Below are 22,514 nucleotides of genomic sequence, written 5' to 3' on the forward strand. Positions count from 1 at the left end.
TGTGGAAATTCAAATTCAAAAATGGTTACCACAGAATTATAATGTACATGTTACTTTCTAAAAAAATGACACGTTTCAAAGTTCTACCTCTTCATCCACAGTTTAGGGCCCTATACAATCCATGATGCAGAGAAAGCGGGCAGAATCACATAATGTAACGGTGGTCCTCCTCCTCTTCAACCGAAAAGGAGGAGTATTGAGGGAACCAAGGCGCAGCGGGTTGTGAACACATAATATTTATTAAAGACAAGACGAAAACACGAACTTCACTATAAACTAACAAAACAACAAACGGAGTAGACAGACCTGAACGACGAACTTACATTAAACACGAGAACGCACGAACAGGGAAAATAGCCTACACATAAAATGACGATGTACAACACAAACCGAACAGTCCCGTATGGTGCGACAAACACTGACACAGGAGACAACCACCCACAACGAACACTGTGAAACAACCTACCTAAATATGACTCTCAATTAGAGGAACGCCAAACACCTGCCTCTAATTGAGAGCCATACCAGGCAACCCTTAAACCAACATAGAAACAGACAACATAGAATGCCCACCCAAACTCACGTCCTGACCAACTAACACATACAACAAACTAACAGAAATAGGTCAGGAACGTGACACATAATCCAGAGATTAAAACGGAATTCAACAATATACATTTTTTTGGTCAAATTTAGTACAAGATTAATTCAATATTTTGAATTAATTAAAAAATGTATTGATTCGTACAAGTTCCGGACAAGATATGAAAATAATGCATCAGTGATTTGTATTTCACTTTGTATAGCCAATTAGGAATGCCAATGATAACAGTCTTAAGAGTATACAAAAAGGCTTCCCCAAAAACCTTCTAAATTAAATGTTAACTGCAAAGTAGGCAGAATGATATAATTATTGGTATCAATCGGGTGGGCATTTGTTTTGCAAACTCCATCATCACATGTGCAGTAAACATTGCTAGCCAAACACATTCCTCTCTCACTAGGTGCACACTTAAATGAAAGCATTACACACTATTTTATTTTGGTGTGATTTATGCATTGACATGAACTCTATAAATAATTACAATTTTGACAGTGAACATTTTGGAAAATACAAAGAAATACAACATTTAAGAAGCAGTTAAAACCCTAACTGGTCCGTTAACTATTGGCTTTCTCCTTCCCTCCCTCCCAACCACATGTATAGCATATGCTTCTATATTGTGCACACACATAGCCCTCTCATAAGGCCAATGCTTTGATACCTCGGTACACCAGACTGCCTGTGTGGAGCTCTCTCTTACATCAGTCCCGACACCATAAGGTGACTTGTGGGAGAGGCTGCTTTGAAGACGTCACCCATTTGCATTCAAAGAGACGGGTTGGGCCAAACCGACTGATGCTCGGATTAAAACTTCACCAACAGCAGGGCAGGGGGACGTGCGGCCCATTCTCATGACCCACAAGTCTTTGAGAAACCTCATTTGCACCCATAATGCCACATGTAAATCCCCTCTGATATAATACCATAAGATATTCACCAACCTGTCATGTCATTATGGCGACTGTGTTTGCATAAAGAAATTGGATCTTTTTAGAAGGCTACTTACTTCCTGTACTTTGCAGATTTTTTTACTCAGGTGAAAAGTACAAAGCCAGTGCAAGGGCATGGGAAAGACAAAGTCAACAAAAGCTGATATTGCTGCCGCTTAACTGATTTCGTACTATTTTGCTGTCGCAATCTTTCTGATGCAGTTTGGCTAAATATGAATATGCACTCAATGCAAGGGCAGAACAAAGACAAAGTAAACAAAACTGTTCATTTTAGTTTCATTGATTTCATGCTTATTTTATGGTGTAGAGTCGGCTGCTACTTAGCTACAATTCATGCTAGCATTAGCCAAGTGAACATGACTCAGCGCTTGGCTGCAGAGTTTGCTTGGCTGCTGGATTTGTTTTTGCTGTTAATTGTCTGGTTGTGGTTCTGCTGCTGATTAGCAAAACCGGATAAAAATTAAATGAAAGCCTGCAATGTGCGATATGGATGACATAAACATGAAATTGTAAACATCTGAATTTTGGTTGAACTTTTACAGCTCCGCGCTTGTTTGGTAGCAAACAATGCCCAGCCTTGGACAAGGCACTGAGCTGACTTTGGGCTATAGAGAGATATTCCGTGGAATTCTTGGTGGCATTCACTTGAGGTGTTGTACCACAATGGCTTCATGACATAGTAATTTGTCTGACACGGCATAGCATGTCATGGCTGTTTTAAAACTCAATATTTTCTCCGCATTATCCCAATACAATGTAAAATGTCCCTGGTGAGGCATCTGAAGAGAAAGAAATGTCAGTCTGCAATACGTTTTATTAGGGGTAGATCAGCTTTGTTATTGCAGATACACTACATATACAAAAGTATGTGGACACCCCTTCAAATTAGAGGATTCGGGCTATTTCAGCCACATCCGTTGCTGACAGGTTTATAAAATCGAGCACACAGCCATGCAATCTCCATAGAGAAACATTGGCAGTAGAATGGCCTTACTGAGGAGCTCCGTGACTTTCAACGTGCGACCGTCATAGGATGCCACCTTTCCAACAAGTCAGTTCGTAAAATTTCTGGCCTGCTAGAGCTACTGTAAGTGCTGTTATTGTGAAGCGGAAACGTCTAGGAGCAACAACGGCTCAGCCGCGAAGTGGCCACATAAGCTCACAGAACGGGACCACAGAGTGGTCTGTCCTCGATTGCAACACTCAATACCTAGTTCCAAACCGCCTCTGGAATCAACTTCAGCACAATATCTGTTTGTCGGGAACTTAATGAAATGGGTTTCCATGGCCGAGCAGCTGCACAGAAGCCTAAGATCACCATGCGCAATGCCAAACGTCGGCTGGAGTGGTGTAAAGCTTGCCGCCATTGGACGCTGGAGCAGTAGAAATGCATTCTCTGGAGTGATGAATCAAGGTTCACCATCTGGGATTGGTGTATGCCAGGAGAACGTTACCTGCCCCAATGCACAGTGCCAACTGCAAAGTTTGGTGGAGGAGGAATAAGGGTCTAGGGCTGTATTTCATGGTTCGGGCTAGGACCCTTTTTCCAGTGAAGGAAAATTATAACACTACAGCATACAATTACATTATAGACAATTATGTGCTTCCAACTTTGTGGCAACAGTTTGGGGAAGGCCCTTTTCTGTTTCAGCATGACAATGCCTCTGTGCACAAAGTGAGGTCCATACAGAAATGGTTTGTCAAGTTCGGTTTGGAAGAATTTGACTGGCTTGCACAGAGCCCTGACCTCAACCTTTTGGTTGAATTGGATGCTCTTGTGGCTGAATGGAAGCAAGTCCCCGAAACCAATGTTCCAATATTTAGTGGAAAGCCTTCCCAGAAGTGTGGATGCTGTTATAGCGGCAAAGGGGGGGACCAACTCCATATTAATGCCCATGGTTTTGGAATGAGATGTTCGACAAGCAGGTGTCCACATACATTTGGTTAAGTGGTGTGGATTGTGGTTTTTATCAGTGTAATTGTCTGCATTTCTGCATTTCAATCCCCCATATATATATATACACTGCTCAAAAAAATTAAGGGAACACTTAAACAACACAATGTAACTCCAAGTCAATCACACTTCTGTGAAGTCAAACTGTCCACTTAGGAAGCAACACTGATTGACAATAAATTTCACATGCTGTTGTGCAAATGGAATAGACAACAGGTGGAAATTATAGGCAATTAGCAAGACACCCCAATAAAGGAGTGGTTCTGCAGGTGGTGACCACAGACCACTTCTCAGTTCCTATGCTTCCTGGCTGATGTTTTGGTCACTTTTGAATGCTGGCGGTGCTTTCACTCTAGTGGTAGCATGAGACGGAGTCTACAACCCACACAAGTGGCTCAGGTAGTGCAGCTCATCCAGGATGGCACATCAATGCGAGCTGTGGCAAGAAGGTTTGCTGTGTCTGTCAGCGTAGTGTCCAGAGCATGGAGACGCTACCAGGAGACAGGCCAGTACATCAGGACACGTGGAGGAGGCCGTAGGAGGGCAACAACCCAGCAGCAGGACCGCTACCTCCGCCTTTGTGCAAGGAGGAGCAGGAGGAGCACTGCCAGAGCTCTGCAAAATGACCTCCAGCAGGCCACAAATGTGCATGTGTCTGCTCAAACGGTCAGAAACAGACTCCATGAGGGTGGTATGAGGGCCCGACTACAGTAACTTCTAAAGTACAGTGCCTTCAAGAAATATTCAGACCACTTTACTTTTTCCACATTTTGTTGCGTTACAGCCTTATTCTAAAATTAATTAAATAATTGTTTCCCCTCATCAATCAATACAAAATACCACACAATGACAAAGCAAAATCAGGTTTTTGGAATTTTTGCTAATTTATATATATATATTTTAACAAAAAATCACATTTAAGTAAGTATGCAGGCCCTTTACTCAGTACTTTGTTGAAGCACTTTTGGCAGTGATTACGGCATCGAGTCTTCTTGGGTATGATGCTACAAGCTTGGCACACCTGTATTTGGGGAGTTTCTCCCATTCTTCTCTGCAGGTCCTCTCAAGCTCTGTCAGGTTGGATGGGGAGCGTTGCTGCAAAGCAATTTTCAGGTCTCTCCAGATGCTCTCCGCCAGCTCTAGGAAGAGTCTTAGTGGTTCCAAACATCTTTCATTTAAGAATGATGGAGGCCACTGTGTTCTTGGGGACCTTCAATGTTGCAGAATTTTTGGGTACCCTTCCCTAGACCTGTGCCTCGACACAATCCTGTCTCGGAGCTCTACGGACAATTCCTTTGACCTCATTGCTTGGTTTTTGCTCTGACATGCACTGTCAACTCTGGGACCTTTTTATAGACAGTTGTGTGCCTTTAAAAATACTGTCGAATCAAATTAATTTACCACAGGCGGACTCCAATCAAGTTGTAGACACATCAAAGATAATCAATGGAAACTGGATGCACCTGAGCTCAATTTCGAATCTCATATTAAAGGGTCTGAATAATTATAGGTATTTCTGTTTTCAATGGTTTTATACATTTGGTAAAATTTCTAAAAACCTGTTTTCGGTTTGTCATTATGCGGTATTGTGTGTAGATTGTTGAGCATTGTTGAGCTGTAGTATAAGATGTACAAGATGTGGTAAAAGTAAAGGGATCTGAATACTTTCCGAAGGCACTGTATACACTACTCTCTTCGTTCGCTAGACTTTATCCTGCTAACTGTTCCAAATGTCCGAACTGAATTTGGTAAAAGGTCTTTTATGTACTCTGCGCCATCGGCTTGGAACACCTTACAAAATAATTTTAAACTGGAAGAACTTGTCCCGATTGGTGTTTTTAAATCACTGATGAAGGATTTTGAGGCTGATTCCCTGACCTGTCAATGTTTTTAATTTGCTGTTTTTGATATTGTTATACTCTTGTGAATTCAATGGTTTTTACTAGATTACTTGTAGTTTTTCATGTTGTCTGTCTGTAATTTTTGTAATGACTTGGTGCTGCCTATCTTGGCCAGGACGCTCTTGAAAAAGAGATTTTAAATCTCAATGAGCACTTCCTGGTTAAATAAAGGTTAAAAATAAATAAAAAAATACAGGGAGTACCAGTATCAGATCAATGTGCAGAGGTACAAGGTATTTGAGGTACATACAGTATGTACATGAAGGCAGGGTAAAGTGACTAGGCATCAGGATAGATAATAAGAGTAAAATAAAGAACAGAGCAACAGCAGCAAATGACGAATGTAAAAGTTTGTGTGTGTGATAGTGTAATGCGTATATATGCGTGTTTGTGTTGTGTGATGTGCGTATATAGCGTATGTATGCGTGTTTGTGTTGTGTGATGTGCGTATGTAGAGTATGTCCACGTGTGTGGTTTTGTGTGGGAATGTCAATGTAGTGTGTGTGAATGAGTGTGTATATGGTTTGTATATCAAGTTGAGTGAGTGTGCGTAGGGTCAACGCAAGATAGAGTTACCATTAATTGAATATTTAGCAGTCTGGCTATTAAGCAGTCTTATGGCTTGGGAGTAGAAACTGTCTTGGAGCCTGTTGTTCTGAGAGCCGATGCTCCGGTACTGTTCGCCGAACGGTAGCAGAGTGAACACTCTGGCTTGGGTGGCTGGAGTATTCTGCAATTTTTCGGGCCTTCCTCTGACACCGCCCGAGAGTTGCTGGATGGCAGGGAGCGCGGCCCCAGAGATGTTCTGGGCTGTCCTCACCACCCTCTGTATTGCTTTGTGAACATCTAAAGTATGAATCACTTTTTAGAGCGGGCATTATATCTTATAGCCCAATGCTTGCACAAGTTCAAAACTGATGAATTCTGTCTGGGAGCAATCAGGAGGTGGATAAATTAATCAGTAATAAGGTGTTCTCTCCTCTCAGTTATCCTAACTTGGTTGGTTTGTTCCTTTCAGGTGACCCGAAGGACGTAACCGGAAGGAAGTGACAGTAGAACGTCAACTAACAGCAGAAAATAATGACAGCTATTCAGGAATGAAGCGCCAATGATGATCAACATTAAAGGAGTATGAGGCCGACTACCAGACCGAAGCAACTTTCCATCTAACCCCATCTCACTCTGTAAGTACATAAAATCAACAATATACAAACACACTATCACCTAACACACTCATACTTTACTGTTCACTTACGGTGCATTCGGAAAGTATTCAGACCCCTTGACCTTTTCCACATTTTGTTACGTAACAGCCTTATTCTAAAATGGATGAAAAAATGTTTTCCCCTCAATCTACACAAACTACATGCATTCAAAATAAAAAAATAAATACCTTATTTACATAAGTATTCAGACCCTTTGCTATGAGACTCGAAATTGAGCTCAGGTGCATCCTGTTTCCGTTGATCATCCTTGAGATGTTTCTACAACTTGATTGGAGTCCACCTGTGGTAAATTCAATTGATTGGACATGATTTGGAAAGACACACACCTGTCTATAAAAGGTCCCACTGTTCAAACATGTGATTGTTACGCAACAGAACAGTTAACACGCTCTGCCTGCTTATTATCTATAGGCTATATTTCAACTTGTCAATTTCAAGTTATTTGAGGTTTGTTCCGCCTCATTAATTGACATAGACGTAGCACATTTCAGTGTTGTGGATAATTTATGTTTGAGGCATTAGTGAGCCGGACAAACTTCCCTCTTTGAAAAGAGCCCTTCCCCATTTTTTCCACACACCAAGTATGCAGACATTTTCACAGATTTGCACAAATGTCACGTTCGTTGTAATGAGGAGACCAAGGCGCAGCGTGATATGCATACATTCTTCTTTTAATGAAGAAAGAACAAAGTAACAAAATAAGAACAAGACCGTGAAGCTATATAAAACGAGTGCTGACAGGCAACTACACATAGACAAGAATCTACGAAACCAAAAAGGAAAATGGCAACCTAAATAGGATCCCCAATCAGAGACAACGATAAACAGCTGCCTCTGATTGGGAACCAATTCAGGCCACCATAGACCTACAATATGCCTACAATATGCCTAGACTACAAACACCCCTAGACATACAAAACCCCTAGACAATACAAAAACACGCATACCCACCCTCGTCACACCCTGACCTGACCAAAAGAATACAAAAAACATAGATAACTAAGCTCAGGGCGTGACAACAAACTTTCACATTTTCTGGCTGGCACTCGCATTGCCTCAATTGTTGTTTTCCTTACAAATAATAACTATGTGTGCGTTCCTACCAAAGTAATTGCCTTATTTTCTGTATATAGTGATGTCGTTTCTCCTGTAGCATGAGACAGGAGAACCCCCTTGGCATTTTTCCTATTTTGTTGCCTTACAACCTTGAATTAAAATAGATTTTGGGGGGAGGTTTGAATCATTTGATTACACAAAATGCCTAGCACTTTGAAAATGCATTTTTTAAATTTATTGTGAAACAAACAAGAAATAAGACAAAAAACAGAACTTGAGCGTGCATAACTATTCACCCCCTCAAAATCAATACTTTGTAGAGCCACCTTTCTTAGCAATTACAGCTGCAAGTCTCTTGGGGTATGTCTCTATAAGCTTGGCACATCTAGCCACTGGGATTTTTGCCCATTCTTCAAGGCAAAACTGCTCCAGTTCCGTCAAGTTGGATGGGTTCCGCTGGTGTACAGCATTCTATAAGTCATACCACAGATTCTCAATTGGATTGAGGTCTGGGCTTTGACTAGTCCATTCCAAGACATTTAAATGTTTCCCCTTAAAGCACTCGAGTGTTGCTTTAGCAGTATGCTTAGTGTCCATGTCCAGCTGGAAGGTGAACCTCCGTCCTAGTCTCAAATCTTTGGAAGACTGAAACAGGTTTCCCTCAAGAATTTCCCTGTATTTAGCTCCATCCATCATTTCTTCAATTCTGACCAGTTTCCCAATCCCTGCCGATGAAAAACATCCCCACAGCATGATGCTGCCACCACCGTGCTTCACTGTGGTGATGGTATTCTCGGGGTGATGAGAGGTGTTGGGTTTGCGCCAGATAGTCTTTTCCTTGATGGCCAATAAGCAAAATTTTAGTCTCATCTGACCAGCGTACCTCCTTCCATATGTTTGGGGAGCCTCCCACATGCCTTTTGGCAAACACCAAACGTGTTTGCTTATTTTTTTCTTTAAGCAATGGATTATTTTCTGGACACTCTTCTGTAAAGCCCAGCTCTGTAGAGTGTACGACTTAGTGGTCCTATGGACAGATACTCCAATCTCCGCTGTGGAGCTTTGCAGCTCCTTCAGGGTTATCTTTGGTCTCTTTGTTCCCTCTCTGATTAATGCCCTCCTTGCCTGGTCCGTGAGTTTTGGTGTTGTGGTGCGATTTTCTTTCCATTTTTTAATATGGGATATAATGGTGCCCTGTGGGATGTTCAAAGTTTCTGATATTTTTTATAACCCAACCCTGATCTGTGCTTCTCCACAACTTTGTCCCTGACCTGTTTGGAGAGCTCCTTGGTCTTCCTGGTGCCGCTTGCTTGGTGGTGCCCCTTGCTTAGTGGTGTTGCGGACTCCGGGGCCTTTCAGAACAGGTGTATATATACTGAGATCATGTGACAGATCATGTGACACTTAGCTTGCGCACAGGTGGACTTTATTTAACATAACTATGTGAATTCTGAAGGTATTTGGTTGCATCAGATCTTATTTACGTGCTTCACAGCAAAGGGGGTGAATACATATGCACTCACCACTTTTCCATTTAAAAAAAAATGTTATTCTTTGAAACAAGTTATTTTAATTTCACTTAACTAATTTGGACTATTTTGTTAAAGTCTATTACATGACTTCCAAATAAAAATCTATTTACGTTACAGGTTGTAATGAAAAAAAATTGGTTAAAAATGTCAAAGGGTGTGAATAGTTTTGCAAGGCACTGTACAGGTCTTAAAAACAAAGGTGTCATTGTACACTGATGATTCATGTTTTCTTTTAAATCCACAACTTGGATCCATCCACAGCCTTAATAGAGGATCTAGATACTTTTCAAATCATATCAAATCAACGTTTATTTGTCACGTGCGCTTAATACAACAGGTGTGGACCTTACAGTGAAATGCTTACTTACAGGCTCTAACCAATAGTTCAAAAAAGGTGTTAGGTGAACAGTAGGTAAGTAAAGAAATAAAACAACAGTAAAAAAACTGTCTATAAAAGTAGAGAGACTACATACAGACACCGGTTAGTCAGGCTGAATGAGGTAGTATGTACATTAGATATGGTTAAAGTGACTATGCATATATGATGAACAGAGAGTAGCAGTAGCGCAAAAGAGGGGTTGGCGGGTGGTGGGTGGCGGGACACAATGCAGATAGCCAGGTTAGCCAATGTGCGGGAGCACTGGTTGGTCGGCCCAATTGAGGTAGTATGTACATGAATGTATAGTTAAAGTGAATATGCATATATGATAAACAGAGAGTAGCAGCAGCATAAAAATAGGGGTTGGGGGGGGAACACAATGAAAATAGTCTGGGTAGCCATTTGATTACCTGTTCAGGAGTCTTATGGCTTGGGGGTAAAAACTGTTGAGTAGCCTTTTTGTCCTAGACTTGGCACTCCGGTACCGCTTGCCATGCGGTAGTAGAGAGAACAGTCTATGACTGGGGTGGCTGGTGTCTTGGACAATTTTTAGGGCCTTCCTCTGACACCGCTGGTGTAGAAGTCCTGGATGGCAGGCAGCTTAATCCCAGTGATGTTCTGGGCTGTACACATTACCCTCTGCAGTGCCTTGCGGTCGGAGGCCGAGCAATTTCCGTACCAGGCAGTGATGCAACCAGTCAGGATGCTCTCAATACTGCAGCTGTAGAACCTTTTGATGATCTCAGGACCCATGCCAAATCTTTTTAGTTTCCTGAGGGGGAATAGGCTTTGTCGTGCACTCTTCACGGCTGTCTTGGTGTGTTTGGACCATTCTAGTTTGTTGTTGATGTGAACACCGATGAACTTGAAGCACTCAACCTGCTCCACTACAGCCCCGTCAATGAGAATGGGGGCGTGCTCGGTCCTCCTTTTCCTGTAGTCCACAGTCATCTCCTTAGTCTTGGTTACGTTGAGGGATAGGTTGTTATTCTGGCACCACACGGACAGGTCTCTGACCTCCTTCCTATAGGCTGTCTCGTCGTTGTCTGTGATCACTGTTGTGTCGTCTGCAAACTTAATGATGGTGTTGGAGTCGTGCCTGGCCATGCAGTCGTGGGTGAACAGGGAGTACAGGAGGGGACTGAGCACGCACCCCTGTGGAGCTCCAGTGTTGAGGATCAGCGTGGCAGATGTGTTGCTACCTACCCTCACCACCTGGGGGTGGCCCATCAAGAAGTCCAGGAGTTGCAGAGGGAGGTGTTTAGTCCCAGAATCCTTAGCTTAGTGATGAGCTTTCAGGGTACTGTGGTGTTGAACGCTGAGCTGTAGTCAATGAATAGCATTCTCACGTAAGTTTTCCTTTTGTCCAGGTAGGAAAGGGCAGTGTGGAGTGCAATAGAGATTGCATCATCTGTGGATCTTTTTGGGCAGTATGCAAATTGGAGTTGTATAGGGTTTCTGGGATAATGGTGTTAATGTGAGCCTTTACCAACCTTTCAAAGCACTTCATGGCTACGGACGTGAGTGCTACGGGTCGGGAGTCATTTAGGCAGTTTGCCTTTGTGTTCTTGGGCACAGGGACTACGGTGGTCTGCTTGAAACATGTTGGTATTACAGACTAAATCAGGGACATGTTGAAAATGTCAGTGAAGACACCTGCCAGTTGGTAAGCACATGCCCGGAGCACACGTCCTGGTAATCCGTCTGGCCCCGCAGCCTTGTGTATGTTGACCTGTTTAAAGGTCTTACACACGTCGGCTACGGAGAGCGTGATAACACAGTCGTCCGGAACAGCTGATGCTCTCATGCATGCCTCAGTGTAGCTTGCCTCGAAGCGAGCATAGAAGTGATTTAGCTCATCTGGTAGGCTCGTGTCACTGGGTAGCTCGCAGCTGTGCTTCCCTTTGTAGTCTGTAATAGTTTGCAAGCCCTGCCACATAAGACAAGTGTCGGAGCCGGTGTAGTATGATTCAATCTTATCCCTGTATTGACACTTTTCCTGTTTGATGGTTCGTCGCAGGGCATAGCAGGATTTCTTGTAAGCTTCCGGGTTAGAGTCCCGCACCTTGAAAGCGGCAGCTCTACCCTTTAGCTCAATGCGAATGTTGCCTTTGATCTATGGCTTCTGGTTGGGGTATGTACGTACAGTCACTGTGGGGACGACATCTTTGATGCACTTATTGATAAAGCCAGTGACTGATGTGGTGTAATCCTCAATGCCATCGGAAGAATCCCGGAACATGTTCCAGTCTGTGATAGCAAAACAGTCCTGTAGTTTAGCATCTGCTTCATCTGACCACTTTTTTATAGACCGAGTCACTGGTGCTTCCTGCTTTAATTTTTGCTTGTAAGCAGGAATCAGGAGGATAGAGTTGTGGTCGGATTTACCAAATGGAGGGCGAGGGAGATCTTTGTACACGTCTCTGTGTGTGGAGTACAGGTGATCTAGAATTTTTTTCCCTCTGATTGCACATTTAACATGTTGATAGAAATTTGGTACAACTGATTTAAGTTTCCCTGCATTAAAGTCTCCGGCCACTAGGAGCGCCGCCTCTGGGTGAGCGGTTTCCTGTTTGCTTATTTCCTTATACAGCTGACTGAGTGCGGTCTTAGTGCCAGCATTTGTCTGCGGTGGTAAATAAACAGCCGCGAAAAGTATAGCTGTAAACTCTCTATGCAAGTAGTGTGTTCTGCAATTTATCACAATATACTCTACTTCAGGCGAGCAAAATCTAGAGACTTCTTTAGATTTCATGCACCAGCTGTTGTTTACAAATATGCACAGACCGCCCCCCTCGTCTGTGCTGTTCTATCTTGCCGGTGCAGCGTATATCCCGCTAGCTGAATATCCATGTTGTCATTCAGCAACGATTCCGTGAAACATAGGATATTACAGTTTTTGAAGTCCCGTTGTAGGATATTCGTGATCGTACCTCATCTAATTTATTGTTCAATGATTGCACGTTGGCGAGTAGTATTGACAGTAACAGCAGCTTTCCCACTCGCCTTTTCCGGGTCCTGACCAGGCATCCGGCTCTTTGTCCTCTGTACCTGCGTAACTTCCTCTTGCAAATAACGGGGATGTCGGTCCTGTGGGGTTTTTGGAGAATGGCTTGTGCGTCGTCTTTGTTGTAGAAAAAATCTTTGTCTAATCCGAGGTGAGTGATCGCTGTCCTGATATCCAGAAGCTCTTTTCTACCGTACGATACGGTTGCAGAAACATTATGTACAAAATAAGTTACAAATAACGCGAAAAAAACACATAATAGCACAGTTGGTTGGGCGCCCGTAAAACTGCTGCCATTTCTTCCAGTGCCATTTTCTTCAAACCTCTCTGAATTACAGACAAATTATGATACGTGTATATTACTTATTGGATCACAAAAAAATACAACTTTTACATCACCATGTAGATTTCCAATAAAATGGTCTGATGGTGATTTGGATATCCTCGGTGTACATATCCCAAAATAAATAAATGATCTCACTCCAATACAATTTAATAGAAAGAGCAAAAAGAGATAAGATCTTGCAACCATGGAAAGGAAAATACTTTTCTATTTGTGGAAAAATCACCCTGATTAACTGTAGTCATATCCCAGTTTATCTATTTGCTTATGATCTTCCCTACACTGAGCGAACAGTTTAAATTATTTGAGGAAAAAAACATTCAATTTCATTTGGAATGGCAAGCCAAACAAATTGAAACAGGCCTATTTATATAATGAATATTCATTTGGAGGGCAGAAATGATTAAATATTAAATCATTGGACCTCTCACTCACTAAAGGCTTCAGTCATACAAAATGCATTGCTAGAGCAATTCTGAGGGTTGTCTGGGAGGCAGCCTACCACCGTGGTAACCCCATAGCCCCTCGGTAACCCAGCTGTTAGTCGCGCCGTCTCATCGGCCACTCTACCTTCTCGGGAGCCCCTCCCCCCACCAGTGTATCCTCATTTTCGAGCTTCAGCCCTCCTCCTTCCCCTCGGATCTCTCCAAGATAGCCTATCTCATCACGCTGATGTCTGGGAGGGCTCTCACCTGGGCTACTGCTGTATGGGAACAGCAGCCGGCCATATGCGTTAGTCTGGAGGGGTTTGTGGGAGAGGTGAAGAAGGCATTAATCCAGCTTCGGCAGGACTCCTGCAGTGTGGCCAACTATGCGGTGGACTTCCGCACGTTGGCAGCGGAGACTGCCTGGAACCAGGATGCACTGTTCGATATATTCCTGAACGGAGGAGGTCTCGGAGGAGGTCAAGGACAAGCTTGCTGCTCGGGAGTTACCTACGGATCTCGATTCCCTCATTGCTTTTCGCTCGCAAGTCAAGGGATTCCACCTTGCCTCCGAGTCATCCCGGAAGTCCCAGACGATCCCATTGCCAAGAGAACCCGAGGCTTCCCGACCTTCCCCGAGAGTCACCGAAGACGGCTGAGTCACCACTTCCCGAGCTTATGCAACTAGGTAGAGCTGGGTTATCGCCAGCGGATAGGCAATACAGGATCTACAGGGACTCTTGGTCATTTTGTGGCCTCTTGTCTTTTAACGAGATCAGACTCACTGGTAGGAGTGAGTACTCTGGTGGGCCATATGGAGATCTTTCCTGCTTCCCTTGCTCGCACCCCTGTTCATGCCATTCTGCTATGGGGAAACCAGTCTAAATCTCTCCGGGTCCTCATTGACTCTGGGGCCGATGAGTTTTTTTGGACGCTACCCTGGCTTCCGAGCTGAACATCCCCACTCAGCCTCTCTCCACTCCCATGGATGTTAGAGCACTGGACGGGCATTCTATAGGCCGGGTCACTCATATTACCACTCCCATCAACCTACGGGTGTCAGGGAATCACAGCGAGACTATTCAATACCCGCTCATCAAGTCTCCTCAGATTCCCGTGGTATTGGGATTCTCCTGGTTCCAATGACACAATCCCCTCATTAACTGGTCTACTGATGCCATCATGGGCTGGAGTCCGTTCTGCCACGCCCAGTGTCTGAAGTCAGTGCAACCTTGCCCGGGACATTTTCCTGCTGGGGGCTCGGAGGGTGTCCCGGACCTCTCTGCCATTCCCGCGGAGTACTAGGACCTTGGGGAGGTGTTCAACAAGGCCTGGGCTACTTTGCTTCTGCTGTACCGACCATATGACTGCAAGATTGACCTTCTCCTTAGCACTCCGCCCTGGGGACGACTGTACTCGAGACCGTAGACCAAGGCTATGGACACCTACATTGGGGACTCCCTAGCTGCAGGATTTATACGTCCTTCATCCTATTCCGCCGGCGCAGGGTTCTTCTTCGTGGAGAAGAAGGGCAAGACCCTGTGACCGTGCATCAACTGCCGAGGACTCAATGACATAACGGTGAAGAACCGCTACCCGTTACCACTCACCCATCGGCCTTTGAGCCGCTCCAGGGGGCCACCATGTTTTCCAAGCTGGATCTTCGGAACGCCTACCACCTGGTGTGGAAACAGGAGAGGGATGAGTGGAAGACCGCCTTCAACACGGCTAGCGGCCACGACAAGTATTTGGTCACACCATTTGTGAAAAAACATTTGTGATCAAATGTTTTTTGTCACATACACATGGTTAGCAGATGTTAATGCGAGTGTAGCGAAATGCTTGTGCTTCTAGTTCCGACCATGCAGTAAGTAATCTAACCTAACAATTTCACAACAACTACCTTATACACACAAGTGCACAGGAATGAATAAGAATATGTACACAAAAATATATGATTGAATGATGGCCGAACGGCATAGGCAAGATGCAGTAGATGGTATAGAGTACAGTATATACATATGAGATGAGTAATGTAGGGTATGTAAACATTATCACCCCCCAAAACCAATTCTCCTTTGGCCGCCTCTCCTTCCAGTTCTCTGCTGCAATGAATGGAACGAACTACAAAAATCTCTGAAACTGGAAACACTTATCTCCCTCACTAGCTTTAAGCACCAGCTGTCAGAGCAGCTCATAGATTACTGCACCTGTACATAGCCCTCTATAATTTAGCCCAAACAACTACTCTTTACCTACTGTATTTATTTATTTTATTTGCTCCTTTGCACCCCATTATTTTCTATCTCTACTTTACACTTTCTTCCACTGCAAACCAACCATTCCAGTGTTTTTTTTTTACTTGCTATATTGTATTTACTTCGCACGATGGCTTTTTATATTTTTATTTATTTATATATATATTTTGTTTGCCTTCACCTCCCTTATCTCACCTCACTTGCTCACATTGTATATAGACTTATTTTTCACTGTATTATTGACTGTATGTTTGTTTTACTCCATGTGTAACTATGTGTTGTTGTATGTGTCGAACTGCTTTGCTTTATCTTGGCCAGGTCGCAATTGTAAATGAGAACGTGTTCTCAATTTGCCTACCTGGTTAAATAAAGGTGAAATAAAATGGCATTGTTTAAAGTGGCTAGTGATACATGTATTACATACATTTTTCCCTTATTAAAGTGGCTAGAGTTGAGTCAGTATGTTGGCAGCAGCCACTCAATGTTAGTGATGGCTGTTTAACAGTCTGATGGCCTTGAGATAAAAGCTGTTTTTCTGTCTCTCGGTCCCCGCTTTGATGCACCTGTACTGACCTCGCCTTCTGGATGATAGCGGGGTGAACAGGCAGTTGCTCGGGTGGTTGTTGTCCTTGATGATCTTTTTGGCCTTCCTGTGACATCGGGTGGTGTAGGTGTCCTGGAGGGCAGGTAGTTTGCCCCCGGTGATGCATTGTGCAGACCTCACTACCCTCTGGAGAGCCCTACGGTTGTGGGCAGAGCAGTTGCCGTACCAGGCGGTGATACAGCCTGACATGATGCTCTCGATTGTGCATCTGTAAACGTTTGTGAGTGTTTTTGTGACAAGCCAAATTCAGCCTCCTGAGGTTGAAAAGGCGCTGCTGCGCCTTCTTCACCACGCTGTCTGTGTGGGTGGAACATTTCAGTTTGTCCGTGATGTGTACGCAGAGGAACTTAAAACTTTCCACCCTCTCCACTACTGTCCCGTTGATTTGGATAGGGGGCTGCTCCCTCTGCTGTTTCCTGAAGTCCACGATCATCTCCTTTGTTTTGTTGACATTGAGTGTGAGGTTATTTTCGTGAAACCACACTTTGAGGGTACCTCCTCCCTGTAGGCCGTCTCGTCGTTGTTGGTAATCAAGCCTACCACTGTAGTGTCGTCTGTAAACTTAATGAATGAGTGGAGGCGTGCATGGCCACGCAGTCATGGGTGAACAGGGAGTACAGGAGAGGGCTAAGAATGCACCCTTGTGGGGCCCCAGTGTTGAGGATCAGCGGGGTGGAGATGTTTTTACCTACCCTCACCACCTGGGGGCGGCCAAACAGGAAGTCCAGGACCCAGTTGCACAGTGCGGGGTTGAGACCCAGAGTCTCGAGCTTAATGACAAGTTTGGAGGGTACTATGGTGTTAAATGCTGAGCTGTAGTCGATGAACAGCATTCTTACATAGGTATTCCTCTTGTCCAGGTGGGTTATGGCAGTGTGCAGTGTGATTGCGATTGCGTCGTCTGTGGACCTATTGGGGCGGTAAGCAAATTGGAGTGGGTCTAGGGTGTCAGGTAGGGTGGAGGTGATATGGTTATTGACTAGTCTCTCAAAGCACTTCATGATGATGGAAGTGAGTGCTACGGGGCAGTAGTCATTTAGCTCAGTTACCTTAGCTTTCTTGGGAACAGGAACAATGGTGTCCCTCTTTAAGCATGTCGGAACAGCAGACTGGGATAAGGATTGATTAAATATGTTCGTAGCCTTGCGAGGGTTAGCACGCTTAAATGTTTTACTCACGTTGGCTGCAGTGAAGGAGAGCTCGCAGGTTTTGGTAGCGGGCCGTGTCAGTGGCACTGTATTGTCCTCAAAGCGAGCAAATAAGTTGTTTAGTCTGTCTGGGAGCAAGACATGGTGGTCCGCGACGGGGCTGGTTTTTCTTTTGTAGTCCGTGATTGACTGTAGACCCTGCCACATACCTCTCGTGTCTGAGCTGTTGAATTGCGACTCTACTTTTTCTCTATACTGACGTTTCGCTTGTTTGATTGCCTTGTGGAGGGCATAGCTACACTGTTTGTATTCGGTCATGTTTCCGTTCACCTTACCATGATTAAAAGCAGTGGTTCGCGCTTTCAGTTTCCAATCCACGGTTTCTGGTTGGGGAATGTTTTAATAGACGCTGTGGGTACAACATTACCGATGCACTTGCTAATAAACTCGCTCACCGAATCAGCGTATTCATCAACGATGTTGTTCGACACTATGCGGAACATATCCCAGTCCACGTGATCGAAGCAATCTTGAAGTGTGGAATCCGATTGGTTGGACCAGCGTTGAACAGACCTGAGCACGGGTGCTTCCTGTTTTAGTTTCTGTCTATAGACTGGGAGCAACATAATGGAGTCGTGATCAGCTTTTCCGAAAGGAGGGCGGGGGAGGGCCTTATATGCGTTGCGGAAGTTAGAATAACAATGATCCAGGGTTTTGCCAGCCCGGGTTTCACAATCAATATGCTGCTAAAATTTAGGGAGCCTTGTTTTCAGATTAGCCTCGTTAACTTCACCAGGGTAGGGGGCAGCATTGGGAATTTTGGATTAAAAGCGGGCCCAAATTAAACTGCCTGCTACTCAGCCATAAAAGCTAGAATATGCATAGAATTAGTATATTTGGATAGAAACACTCTGAAGTTTCTAAAACGGTTTGAATGATGTCTGTGAGTATAACAGAACTCATATGACAGGCAAAAACCTGAGAAGAAATCCAACCAGGAAGTGGGAAATCTGAGGTTCGTAGTTTTTCAACTCTTCGCCTATCGAATACACAGTGTCTATGGGGTCATATTGACTTCCTAAGGCTTCCACTAGATGTCAACAGTCTTTAGAACCTTGATTGAGGCTTCTACTGTGAAGTGGGGGCGAATGAGAGGGGAATGACACAGAGGTCTGCCAGAGAGCCACGAGCTGACCATCCGCGTTCACGTGATAGACAAAGGAATTCTCCGGTTGGAACATTATTGAAGATTTATGTTAACATCCTAAAGATTGATTCTATACATCGTTTGACATGTTTCTACGGACTGTAACGGAACATTTTGACTTTGTCTGCACCTTGTGATTGCGTCTCATGAATTTTGATTACTTGGCTAAACCCGCGAACAGAAAGGATGTATTTGGACATAAATGATGGGCATTATCGAACAAAACAAACATTTATTGTGGAACTGGGATTCCTAGGAGTGCATTCTGATGAAGATCATCAAAGGTAAGTGAATATTTATAATGCTATTTCTGACTTCTGTTGACTACACAACATGGCGGATATCTGTTTGGGTTGTGTTTGTCTCTGAGCGCTGTACTCAGATTATTGCATGGTGTTCTTTTTCCGTAAAGTTTTTTAAATCTGACATAGCGGTTGCATTAACTTCTTGGCGCTACGGATCCCGTTACCGGGATCATTTTCCTAAACAACCACTGAATTGCAGAGCGCCAAATTCAAAAATAATCCAAAAAATATTTATAATCATGGAATCACAAGTGAAATATACCAAAACACAGCTTAGCTTGTTGTTAATCCACCTATCGTGTTAGATTTTGAAAATATGCTTTACAGCGAAAGCAATCCAAGCGTTTGTGAGTGTATCAGTCAATGCTAGAACAGTTAGCCTTAAATTAGCTTGGTCACGAAAGTCAGAAAAGCAATAAAATGTATCACTTACCTTTGATAATCTTCAGATGTTTGTACTCACGAGACTCCCAGTTACACAATAAATGTTCTTTTTGATCAATAAATATTAGTTTTATAACAAAGAAACGCCATTTGGGTTACGCGTTATGTTCAGAAAACCACAGCCTCGTTCCGTTCCTGAAAGGCAGACAAATTCCAAAAAGTATCCGTAATGTTCGTAGAAACATGTCAAACGTTTTTTATAATCAATCCTCAGGTTGTTTTTAACATACATAATCGATAATATTTCAACCGGACGGTAACCTACTCAATAAAAGAGAGAAAGAAAATGTTGAGCTACCCCTCTCGCGCGCAGGAACTAATCAAAGGACACCTGACTCGTTCTGAAAAATCTCGCTCATTTTTCAAAATAAAAGCCTGAAACTATGTCTAAAGCCTGGTCACAGCCTGAGGAAACCATTGGAAAAGGAATCTGGTTGATACGCCTTTAAATGGAGGAGGGGCAGGCAACAGAACAGGGATTAAAAAAAAAAACACTTCCGGGTTGGATTTCCTCAGGTTTTCGCCTGCAGAATCAGTTTTGTTATACCCACAGACAATATTTTGACAGTTTTGGAAACTTTGGAGTGTTTTCTATCCTAATCTGTAAATTATATGCATATTCTACGATCTGGGCCTGAGAAATAGTCCGTTTACTTTGGGAACGTTATTAAAAATATATAAAAAAATCTGGCCCCTAGCGTCAAGAAGTTAAGGAGAAGTGGATCTAAAGTTCCATGCATAACAGTTGTATCTTTTAGCAACGTTTATTATGATTATTTCTGTAAATTGATGTGGCTCACCGGATGTTTTGGAACTACTGAACATAACGCGCCAATGTAAACTCAGATTTTTGGATATAAATATGAACTTGACTGAACAAAACATACATGTATTGTGTAACATGAAGTCCTATGAGTGTCATCTGATGAAGATCATCAAAGGTTAGTGATTAATTTCATCTCTATTTCTGCTTTTTGTGACTCCTCTCTTTGGCTGGAAAAATGGCTGTGTTTTTCTGTGACTTGGCTCTGACCTAACATAATCGTTTGGTGTGCTTTCGTCATAAAGCCTTTTTGAAATCGGACACTGTGGCTGGATTTTCAACAAGTGTATCTTTAAAATGGTGTAAAATACTTGTATGTTTGAGGAATTTTAATTATCTGTTGTTTTGAATTTGGCGCCCTGCAGTTTCACTGGCTGTTGACGAGGTGGGAAGCTACCGTCCCACATACCCTGTGAGGTTAAAATCCCCAGCTACAATAAATGCAGCCTCAGGATATGTGGTTTCCAGTTTACATAGTCAAATGAAGTTCGTTCAGGGCCGTCGATGTGTCTGCTTGGGGTGGAATATACACGACTGTGATAATGATCGAAGAGAATTCTCTTGGTAGATAAGGCGGTCGGCATTTGATTGTGAGGAATTCAAAGTCAGGTGAACAAAAGGACTTGAGTTCCTGTATGTTGTTATGATCACACCACGTCTCGTTAATCATAAGGCACACACCCCCGCCCTTCTTCTTACCAGAGAAATGCTTGTTTCTGTCGGCACGATGCGTGAAGAAACCAGGCTCTGGTGAATGATGTTCTCCACGACATGTTGAATCGGTTCGTCTTTGTCTACATTGATGACTTCCTCATCTTCTCCCGCTCCTCCCAAGAACATGTGCTCCACATCCGACAGGTTCTTCAATGCCTCCTTTCGAACCAGCTGTTTGATAAGGCAGAGAAGTGCTAGTTCCATTGCTCCACCATCCCATTTCTGGGGTACATAATCTCCGCTGGGCGTGTCCAGCCGGATCCCGAGAAGGTGAGAGCGGTGGTGAATTGGCCCCAGCCTTCGTCCAGGGTGGAGCGGCAACATTTCCTGGTGTTCGCCAAATTCTATCGCCGCTTCATCCGGGTTTACAGCACCCTGGCTTCTCCCCTGTCAGCACTCACCTCTCCCAAGGTTCCGTTCATGTGGTCCACTGCTGTGAACCTCAATCACCGCTTCACCACTGCTCCCATCCTGGTTCATCCTGACCCTTCCCGTCAGTTTGTGGTGGAGACCGATACGTCGGCTGTATGAGTGTGGGCGGTCCTGTCCCATCATTCTGCCCTGGACCTGAAAGTACATCCCTGAGCCTTCTTTTCCCATCACCTCAACATCACGAATAGAAACTACGATGTGGGAAATCGTGAGCTTCTCGCAGTGAAGATGACATTAGTGGAATGGAGGCACTGGCTGGAAGGGGCAGAACACCCTTTCATCGTATGGACCGACCACAAAAATCTGGAGTATCTCCACACCGCCAAACGCCTCAACTCCAGGCAAGCTAGATGGGCCCTGCTGTTCAGACGGTTCAACTTCTCCCTCTCATATCGGCCGGGATCCAAGAATGTCAAGCCAGATGCAGTGTCTCGTCATTATAGCCCCACGGCTATTAACCTTGAGCCCAAGACATTCCTTCCCACCCCGTGCCTGGCGACGGCACTCAGCTGGGGTATAGGGAAACAGGTCCGGAAGGCACAGCGGTCCCAGCCGAACCCCGGGGGCGGTCCAGATAACCGGATGTTTGTGCCTGACACGGTCCGCTCCGCGTTCCTGGAGTGGGCCCACTCCTCTAGACTGGCCTGCCACCCGGACTCCCACCGGACCCTGGCTTTTGTGCGACGGCGCTTTTGGTGGCCCACCATGATCCCTGACGTCTCCACATTCGTCGCCCGCTTGCACAGTGTGTGCATAAAACAAGACAGGTCTTCCCCCATCTGATGGAAACACCACCATCCTGACTGTGGTGGATCAGTTTTCCAAGGCCGCCCACTTTATTCCTCTCCACAAACTACCCTCTACCAAGGAGACGGCCCAGCTCATGGTGCAGCACGTCTTCCGGATCCATAGACTGCCGGTCGACATGGTCTCTGATCGGGGCCCTCAGTTCTCGTCTCAGTTCTGGAAGGAATTCTCTTCGGCCAGCCTGTCTTCCGGATTCCAACCCCCAGTCCAATGGCCAATCGGAGCAAGCCAACCAGGATCTGGAGATTACTCTTCGCTGCCTAGTCTCCGCCAACCCTACCACCTGGAGTCAGCAACTGGCATGGGTTGAGTACGACCGCAACACCCTTTCTTGCTCTGTCACGGGTCTCTCGCCCTTCAAGTATTTCTTGGGGTATCAGCCTCCGCTCTTCCCC

The 22,514-nt window shown here is 44.4% G+C and overlaps 1 protein-coding gene across 2 annotated transcripts in view; it reads left to right on the forward strand.

Annotated features, from left to right (window-relative positions):
• The window catches only part of LOC112068070 (leucine-rich repeat and fibronectin type-III domain-containing protein 2-like), a 276,254-nt gene that overhangs the window by 134,955 nt on the left and 118,785 nt on the right, over positions 1–22,514 (forward strand). Inside the window, exon 3 of one of the 2 annotated variants that reach the window (XM_024135080.2) lies at positions 6,428–6,593. The exons of the other annotated variant lie outside the window; for it this stretch is intronic. The gene's annotated coding sequence lies outside the window, so the exon portion shown is untranslated. The remainder of the gene's footprint in view (positions 1–6,427; positions 6,594–22,514) is intronic. 2 annotated transcript variants of the gene reach the window in all.

This window comes from Salvelinus sp. IW2-2015, unplaced genomic scaffold, assembly GCF_002910315.2.
Source record: "Salvelinus sp. IW2-2015 unplaced genomic scaffold, ASM291031v2 Un_scaffold83, whole genome shotgun sequence".
NCBI classification, from domain to species: Eukaryota; Metazoa; Chordata; class Actinopteri; order Salmoniformes; family Salmonidae; genus Salvelinus; species Salvelinus sp. IW2-2015.